The sequence below is a fragment of the Acanthopagrus latus genome, chromosome 19, assembly GCF_904848185.1.
Source record: "Acanthopagrus latus isolate v.2019 chromosome 19, fAcaLat1.1, whole genome shotgun sequence".
Lineage (NCBI taxonomy): Eukaryota > Metazoa > Chordata > Actinopteri > Spariformes > Sparidae > Acanthopagrus > Acanthopagrus latus.
This window is the reverse complement of record NC_051057.1, coordinates 3,561,491-3,571,130: the sequence shown is the minus strand read 5'-3', so window position 1 is coordinate 3,571,130 and position 9,640 is coordinate 3,561,491. Positions and strand designations below refer to the sequence as shown.

Below are 9,640 nucleotides of genomic sequence, written 5' to 3'. Positions count from 1 at the left end.
ATTCATGTTTGTCTGAACCAAAATCCTGTTTGGATAGTAGTTTGTTATTCAGGACTATCTAAAGTTAGAGGTTACTTAACTTTATTCAGCTGTCTTGAGTCAAACTTTGACAGAGAAGGCCACACCATTGTAGTTTTGCACTTCTAAGTTCATAAGTAGTTTTGTTGTTATTCCTTGGTCTAAACTGGGCAAAAGTATGAGCAATCAGTAACATACCATGTCTTCTTCAAGAGCTTAAACTAAAAACGATAAAGCAGTAAAATACAGCAGATATCTGAAAGTAGGAACAGGGACTCACACTACTATGTAGAGGGCCCAACCAGGGCAAAGTTCAGCTCCACTCGCTACAGTGAAAGTGAAAAGGAATATGAAAATGGTTGCATCTCAGTTGAACTAGATTCAGCTAAAAGGGCCAGCAGAAAAGACCCAGCTTCTGGGGGTTGTGTTTTCTAGTTTAAGAGCATGGGTCTTTGATCAGCTTTGCTACTAACTTTCTAGCCACCTGAGGGTTGGTTCTCTAACTTGGTCTTGAACTTGCACCTCTGGGTCCAAGTGTGGCAGCTGAAACTTACCATAGATGGATGGGTGGTAATGCTCTGCCTCTAACAGGACTCCTCCATCCTCCCATTCAGTGATTAATGGTCTTTTAGTTGACAAATCACCCCTGAGGTTCACAGAATAGTGGGTAGCTGGGCAGACAATTGTTGCTAGATAATCAATCCAAAAGGTTTCTCTTTCACATCTTTACCTGACAATTTGAATAATCAAAATGACAAATGGAACCATGGATAATGCTATATGTTCAGTTAACATTAAGTAGTTAAAACACATTCATTTCACTATCACAGGGTAATATTTATACACCTTCCTACAGCTGCAAAACTCAAAATAGACCAAAGGAAAGTCAATCATTTATATGTTATATTACTGTAACACACTTGCCCTAATTCCGCTACCTGCCACACTTCGCCCTCTTTCAGGGTTCACACCAGAAATTCCCTTTTGTTGGGTACATTGGTAGGGCAGATTTGGTTATTAGCAATCAATATTTCCCAGTTTTTTAAATAGTCTTAGGCTTTGTCTAAGTCAGAATTTCTTATTTCAAGCATATTGTACTTAAAGACAGTACTTAACAAAGTCAAACTATTGCTTTAATAACACAATTTCTGTTCATTCTGCATCATCCTTTAGGAAGTTTAAGTGAGTGAGAATTGCTAACATTTCACTGGAAAAATAAAGGTTGCCAGCATCTGGCCCAGACCATTTGATTATGAACATAAGCAGAAATGCCTTTGTTATTGTGTACATCTAAATGGCTATTAATACATTTTATCTAATTGACATTTAAAACAAAAGACACACAGTCAGAATTATACAAAGATTCAGATAATTTTACTGTATTTATTTAGGTCCACAGGGCAATCACCAATGCAAGACACATCTGGAATCCAAACCGCCAATAGTTTCATCTGCTACTGAAATGTCCAGAGTCGGGACCTTAGTCCTTAATTTGACTTTATTAAATCAAATTACAAGATTACTTTAAAAGCTTTGAAATCTTTTCAGAACTGGTAACATTAACTCAGTGGCCTGTGTAAGGTATGGGACTTGATAAGCCATTACAACGTATAGCATCCATCCATCCATCCATCCATCCATCCATCCATCCATCCATCCATCCATCCATCCACACACACACACACACACACACACACGTAAATATATATACCTTAACAATAAATACTTTTTGAAAATATTGTTTTTTATAGTTAGATTGTTTAGGTGAATAAACTTAAATGGTTTAAGGCAATCGGTTTCCTCAAATGGTTTGAGTTCAACTAACTCGGGTTTTACAGCGCATATATACAGGATCTCTGGAGCTTAACCAGAGTGATCATCTTGTATGTATGCAGGTGAAAGAGATGTATAGATGTATAGCCTTTTGAGACATTACAACTTGATCCTCGAGGACAATCGACACATGCTGGGTGTCAAAGGGAACTCCTTGAGGCACCTCCTCTTCGTTGACTACTGCCACCAGAGCCACAGCTCCCTCCTGGGTTGCTTCCAGCTCATCCTGAATACATGTGATAATGTAATCTTACAAATGATCAAGCTTATTAAAAGGCTGATAATAAAAAAAACAAAAAAAAAAAACACCATTATTGCATCATAACTTCCAGATTTTAGTATGAAAGTTTAAAGGGATAGTTCGTGTTTTTTGAAGTGGGGTCATATAAAGTACATATCTGTAGTCGGTCTCTTCCCCACCGTAATCACCGATCAGCGCAGATTCAGTTTGGAGAAGTAGAGAGCTGCTCCAGCCCAGACGCTCAGCTTTGTACTGCAGTGAACAGGGTCCAGAGAAAAAGAGAAATAAACCACCTAAAACAAGGCTCACCTCAAAAAAATCTATAACAGTTCAAGTGCATGTTGTATAGAGAAAATTCACACCGCTTTACATTGCTGTCAGACCACCCTTTCTTTTGAAACTACATTTTCTCAACCGTAGAACCTCTGTATCCTTACGCATTAGCACAACTGCGAAGGGATACAGAGGTTCTACGATTGAGAATATGTAGTGCCAAAAGAAAGGCAGGACAGAATAGTTTGCGCTTCAAGATGGGCAACTATAGGACCAAAGTAAGCAGGGCTGGTATAAAGGATGTGGTTGTGAACGCAGGGAAACGTAGCAGGACCAATCCAGAGGGTGCAGCATCCAGGGCCACCATCAAAAGACCCAAAACGGCTATCGTTGTGGAGAAACTAGGCAGAAAATAGCCTCTTTTGGAACTGTTTTCTTTCAGATAGGGGTGTTTGCTTACCAGAGCATCTGCAGCAAAGTCAGTCTGTTTGGTACTAGGATATGCTTTATGCTGGTATATTTCAGTAGCCATTACATCCAGTATGTTGTGCCTCTGATCCCTGGTCTGCTCTGTCTTAGAGTATGCTAAACTTCATGTGAGAAATTTGGAACAACAAAGATGGCTGGCAATCTGCAGAGTCGCTCTGGTGATTCTGGGTTATCTGACAATAACACAGTGCAATCTGTGCAAGTTGGACTCAGATCTGACTATCTTAGTGGTTGCCTTAGATGGTAGGTCCTCTATGTTGACTAAATTACAAAGGGCATTGTCAAATTCTGGGTCTTGAAACTGAAGGCGAAAGTCATAGTCCAGATTCAACTTATCTTTGGCTTTAAATATGAGGGCATTTACAGTCTCAGGATGAGAGGGCAAAAAAAGCCTCTCCGCACTGACATCATCAAGGTTGACCCTTAGTTTGAGAGCAGTTGCTTCCATTTAAAGTGCAAAACCTGAAACATACAAACAGAAAAAGACAATGAGTTACTCCTTGTCCTTGTCTGACTTTATGATGTACACAACGCACATGCACCTATAAAACATGGCTCATAATAGACAATACCTTTAATTATGTTGTGAAGTGTGCCAAGGCAGGTGACCACAAGTGTTCACAGAGGGGTCCAAACAATCTTCAGTCTCCGTCTGGTCAATGTGAGAGAATGGGCTGAGGATGGCTGCTTGGTGTGGTCTTGCTCCTTTACTCACACACTGGAATGAAATTTTTATTTGTCAGAGTTAGCCTGCCTCAAACTTTGTATGCAATCTGTGGCATTTGATCAGTTAGCTGACTTAGTGATTTCATCAAATGGTTCTTGTTTTTAATGGTCTGATAGCTCATATGACCACAAATGCTCAACATACCAGGTCTCCCAGTCTTTCAATTGAAAGAAGATATCACTTCCAATGAGCAATGTTTCTGACCTCTTTAAATTCGGGCAAGGCAGCATGTGTCCCACTATATACGAACATACCTGCCACATGAGTTGTCCCTTGAATGGTTGCCTGTTTTGTGCCATATATGTAACAGGCGTACAGAGACAGGACCCAAAAGCGCAGGATGCAGATCACTGAGAAGGGTTTTTAATAATCAAAAGAGTTCGGTACACAGATAATCAGTCCAGACAGGCAAACAATATCCAAAAGGGTCAGGCAGAGGCAGAGTCGGAGACAACAGGCAAAGTCAAAAAAACTGGAAAAATACACTAGGAGCTCAGGGAACAAAAGGCTGGAACGCTAGACAAACTAAGACGAACTGGCACTGGAGGTGGGTGAGACAGGCTACTTAAGCACACAGGAGGTGAGACAAAGAGACACAGGTGAAACACATCAGGGCGGGGCAGGTAATCACACAGGCGGGAAGGACACAAGGATGGGAGGTGACTGACCTGGAACAGAGACAACACAGTGAGAACCAAAATAAAATACAGGAAGCACAGGACGGAAACTGACTAAATAAAGGGGAACACAAAGCTGGGAGATGTGATGATATACAATGCTGCTATCTGTGATGCTCAACATTATTGGATGTCTATTAATAGGCAATGATTCAATAAAGACAGATTCCACTTTTGAGGTCTGTACTGGCGGCTTGAAAAATCTGTGTGATGAAAGATAGAATGCCGTCATGTTCTGGTGTCTCTCTGCTAATGTTTTCAATACATTTTTGTAATTATGGGAGTCACAAACTATTTTCTTGAAAACTTTGTGCTTCCCCTCACATCTCATTGTCCAAAGATGCACCAGAGGACCAAAGCACATTATGAGACAAGGATAATGTTCAATGTTATGATGCTTTGGTCGCAATCTTAAGTTGGGGAAGACTTCCTGAAGCAGCTGCTTGTGATCTAAAATCTTACAGGCCATGCACTGAATGGTATTATCTGTGAAAGTATGAGACATAGCAAGCTCAACTATATATTTCAATTCCATTAGCATCTCCCGTATTGTGTCCCCCTTTGGCACTCTGGAGCCAATGAGAACAGGTAGCAGTCTAAGCTGAGCGTGGTTCTCATATGCCCATTCCCACCAATTGTTCCTCGACTAGCAAAATTTTGAGGAACTGGGTGAGGGCGGTCAACTTTATCAGAATGCTGGAAGGGAAAAGACAGGATTGCTTTATTCATCTCCTCTAAAGTGAAATATTTCTTTGCAATCAAACCTTTCAAACCATGTGCCAACTCCACAGGGACCACACCTTCAGACAGGTCATGAAGCATATCAGGCAGAAAACCTGTGATAGGATGGAAATAGGAGAGATGATCAGAAAGAACACAACTCTGTTTTACACCATAATTCTCTTCGCTGTTATTGGTTTGTATTTCTTGAACAATGAGTATGACGGAAATCTTTGGTTCTCATCTAAAAATGATCAGTTACTGCATCTGATGTCTGCATTTCTGTCTGGGTGGCAAGACAAAATCTGCAGAAATATGTAGACCTGAAACTCTCATTGAAACCAGCTAGTGCATCAGGTTTTGCAACAACAGTTGTAAAGATGTGAGAATAAGCACACACATGTAGGTTCATTGTGATGACTCAATGAGGTATTCTACAGGTTAAACATATGGAAACTTCTCCTCAAAATAATGTTTTCTCCTCTTAGCTATTGATAGTGGTTCTTCAGAGGTAACCGATTGATGCAAAATATTACTCTCTGAAACTGTCTGGACAATTTTACTGACAAGTGTGTCAGTTACAGTACAGTTGTGTTTTTGCAGTATCTTGAGTACAGATTCTCTGACAACAGGTTCTGACAGTGAAAACAACTGATCAGTGTACTCAATGATTTCCTGTATTGCCCTCTGTGATACATGGAGAATAGTCTGCATTTTCAAAAAGAAAGCACCAAGATTGTACTGTAACTGCTCTGCTAATCCCTCAGTGCTACTGCCTGCTACTGGGGCAGTTTTGTCACTATCTCAATGAATATTTTGGTTGAGCAAATCTTACTTTTAAGAACATAATGTTGAGAGGAGTGGAGTAATGTGCTAAGTGTAATGTCTAAAGGGAATATGTATCACTCTTTATTTTTGCCCTTCTGTGTCTCTCTTAGTTTGGAACGAAAGTGGCACATTGTTGGCTTTGCTAGCAATGCTCAGTGGCTTGTGGATCACAAGGCAGACATGTACTGCTGTAACTGTGCCAACCTGAAGTGAGTGATGATTAATGTGAAATATACTTTCAAATAAAAAAATCCTGATGAATCCTCTATAATAATGGAATATAATGGAATCTCTCTTCATTAGCCTGCCTTCTCCCCTGTGTGTGTTTTGTGCTTCCCTGTCTGTATTATTCCTCCTGTGTCTCTCCCCCTGTCTGTTCTGTGTGTGTGTGTGTGTGTGTGTGTGTGTGTGTGTGTGTGTGTGTGTGTGTGTGTGTGTGTGTGCATGTGGGCGTGGCTTTCCTCCACAAGCAGTGCCAGGTGAACCCACTCAAGTAATCAACCTCCAATAAAGCCTCTGGAATCCCTCCTGCTCGTCACCAGAAAATTTCATCAGTATATGTGGTTGTTTGCATCCTGGCTCCTCTGTGTATTTTGACCCTGTGCTCCTGTGGATACGCTTGCATGGTTAATACCGCTGTGTTTCTCCCACTTTGCCTCAGATTGCCATGCTAACCTTGTAGGTTCGTGTTACTTCCCTGCCTGCCTGCGGATCTGCCTGCCAGCTGCCTGCTCTCCTGTGTTTCCTCGCTGAGTGAGTACGCTCAACAAGACGGACCTCCCTGTACCGTGCCACAGCCCCATCATTACCCTGTAACGGACGCCACATCACGACACCTTCACCCTCGCCCTCACTGGTGACATCACGAGCCTTGACGGGACCCCGGGACCTCATAAGGCCCCTCCCCTCTCGCACTTGTTTTCACATTTGAACATTAAAAACTTGTTATTCACTGTTACCTGTGGTTTTGAGTCGTGCTTTTGGGCTCAGATCAAGTACAATCCATAACAGGTACTTGCTGTATAATGAGTCATCTGGCTAAGAAAACAGATACTTCTCGACGCGTCACCTTGCGCAGTAAGTACACACACACACACACACACACACACACACACGAAAACGAATCATAGTCCCTCTCCAGTTACATCAGGTACGGGGCAATAATATACAATGGTTCTTGTGCTCCCGCAATTTGGCCTTGTGCCCCTGGGGAAAAAAAAAAAAAATGCCCTAAAGCCACAGTGGCCTTGATGCCCTCCCTGCACTGCCCTAGTTGATTTTACAATTTTCTCCTCTGCCTCTTCCCTGTCAACATGGCTTTGAACACCAGCATCTTTTGTGGGGAAACAAAAAATGTGTCTTTTTATGACACTCTGGCAACATGAAATGAGACAATGCGTACATCACCAGTGGTAGGTTCAGTTCGAGCCTGGCATGAACTGTTGGGGCAGGCTACAACAACAATCTGACAGCAGTCTGTCACTGGCTAAACAGGACCCTTTATCAAACGCACCCCCAACATTTGAGTGACTGAGACGTTGGGTCTGAGGAGGAGGAAAAAGTCGCCGGGTCTGATGTAGGACAGAGTGATAAATTAGCGAAAAAAATTTCAATCTAAAGTTAATGTTAAATTTATGCAATGCACATTGCTTGTACAGTATATCACCACAACGTTGACCCAGTGTTCAACGTGCCAACCATAGCCTCAGCCTGTAACATGTTTGTCAACAAATGCTTGCTAGCTTGCTGTCAAGCACCGGTGGTAGCCAGGTAGGCTAACACCAGTGGCTGGCTTCATTACAACATTATACTTACTTTTATACATTTACCCCCAGCAATCACCATGCCACGCAAACAACGGAGGGAGAGGGGCCTTAATAAAAGCTTTGCAGATGCAGCTAAAAACTTTTTTTTTTATTTTTTTTTATTAAGAGGTGAGTTGTAAATTATGTTTAAAGAGGCAACTATATACCTTGACTGTTGTTTGTTTGTTAGTTATCTAACAAAACAAAAATAATTGTTAGCCAGTTACTGTTCAGTTCATCATGTACACTGAAAAAAAATATTGTTTGGTTATAAATACATAAACCTGGTTGTTCTATGTTTAAAACATTGGGTTTGTTAGTGCTATTAAATGCATCAGATGCTTACGTGTTTCAATTTGTTTCAAATATGTATCACATTAAGTTTATTAGTTTGTTAAAAAAGTGTAATCCAACTCAATGGAAATTTCATATGGAAGTGAAATACATACATGTAAATATTTTCCCCAGTTGATTATGTGTCAATATCTTTCAGTTAGAGCAAGGCAGACCAGTTAGATGACACAGGAGAGCCAGAAAACAAATGACAGAGAGTTGAACATGAAGGATAACAGACAAGAGCAGAGAGACAAAGTCCAGCGCACAAACATGAGGGAGGAACAGACAATGAAGGACCAAATAATGAGAGAGAAGGAAAACAAACAGGAAAGTTTGAAGTACCAAGACACGGAAATGCTAGAGAAGGAGAAAGAGATGAGAGAGGAGGGGAGAAGGCAGGAGGGGACAATGAAGGACCAAGAAACAGGGATGAGAGAGGAGGAGAAAAAGCAATAGAAGATGAGACATGATACAGAAACGAGGGAAAAGAGGAGAGAACAGGGAGAGGAGACATTGAAGGATCGGGACAAGGGGATGAGCAAGCGGTAGATGGAGCCAGGAAAAAAAAAAAACACTGCCACCACTGTGACCCCCATGGCCAGCCCTAGCACCTTGCAGGGCCTACTCCGGGGAGTTGTGTAAAGTGTACATTTGTAGTTTGTTTGTTGCACATGGGACTGTGGGTTGCACTGTCTTCTCACGGGGTGTCTTAAAGATCTACCTGGTTCATATGGAATATGTAACGGAGTGGAGAGATAGTCTCGAGACGATAGAGAACAGCCCATTGAAGCAACTTTTTAATAACATATAATATTCCTACCTAAAATGCAAAAAATAAAATAAAATTAAAAAATGTTGACATTTTGATTTGAGGAGTTGCCAAGTCTTAATATTTACTTACTATTCAACAGACTTATGCCAGTATGTGGTTTTCTTCTGATTTTTTTCTATCCTGGGCCTTCAGCGATAATTCTGTTCACAAGCAACTGTTGCAGAGGGCTCAGGGTAGTTCTCCCATAATAGAATGTGTACTAAAATGTCTCAAATGCCTTATTTTCTGTTTTTGCTTGACCAAGATTGATGACCCTCTGATGAAACTGTACTCTTTCTATCATCGTTCTCCCCCAAAAATGGAGAGAGCTGAATGCCATCGGAGAGGAACTTGAGGAACACGTTGTGAAAGCAGCTCACTCCCAGGGGCCAAGGTGGATAGACCACAGGAGGAGGGCTGTTTCCTGTCTTGCCATGACAAACTATAGGAGCATTGTCGCTCACCTCCAGGAAAGCCAGGATGAGGCCACACCGGAGAATGAGAAGATCAGGGCAATGTGACAGAAGTTAACCTCGCCAAAGTTTGTTTTCAATATGGCACTGTATCAGGATCTTTTATCTGACCTAGCAGAACAGGATCTTTTATCTGACCTAGCAGAACTGTCACTTAATTTCCAAGGTGACCAACTGCCCCTGTCATGTGTGCGTAGTAGGATCCTGGCTGCCCAGGCTTACTGCGTAAGCAAACTCAGAAGCCAGGTCCCTATCTTCGCCCAAACAAAATCTTCTGCAGTGATGGTTGGCCTTGTGGAGCTTTCTCCCATCTCCACACAGGATCTCTGGAGCTCAGCCAGAGTGACTATCAGGTTCTTGGTCACTTCTCTTACCAAGGCCCTTCTCCCCTGATTACTTAGTTGGGCAA

General features: G+C 41.7%; 2 long non-coding RNA genes across 4 annotated transcripts; one reads left to right on the top strand and one right to left on the bottom strand.

Annotated features, from left to right (window-relative positions):
* Positions 1-1,779: 1,779 nt before the first annotated feature.
* LOC119008693 lies at positions 1,780-4,487 on the bottom strand. 3 transcript variants are annotated; one of them, XR_005071487.1, is made up of 5 exons: positions 3,836-4,487; positions 3,427-3,572; positions 3,219-3,316; positions 2,161-2,344; positions 1,780-2,077 (listed from the first exon to the last, which is right to left on the bottom strand). It is a non-coding gene; the product is annotated as an uncharacterized LOC119008693 (long non-coding RNA). The 3 variants fall into 3 exon arrangements; XR_005071486.1 differs by having other exon boundaries at positions 2,272-2,344; positions 3,836-4,459; XR_005071485.1 differs by lacking the exons at positions 1,780-2,077; positions 2,161-2,344 and having other exon boundaries at positions 2,877-3,316; positions 3,836-4,418.
* Positions 4,488-6,361: 1,874 nt separating this feature from the next.
* On the top strand, positions 6,362-9,339 carry LOC119008706. Its single transcript, XR_005071489.1, has 3 exons — positions 6,362-6,559; positions 6,818-6,883; positions 9,024-9,339. It is a non-coding gene; the product is annotated as an uncharacterized LOC119008706 (long non-coding RNA).
* Positions 9,340-9,640: the final 301 nt, after the last annotated feature.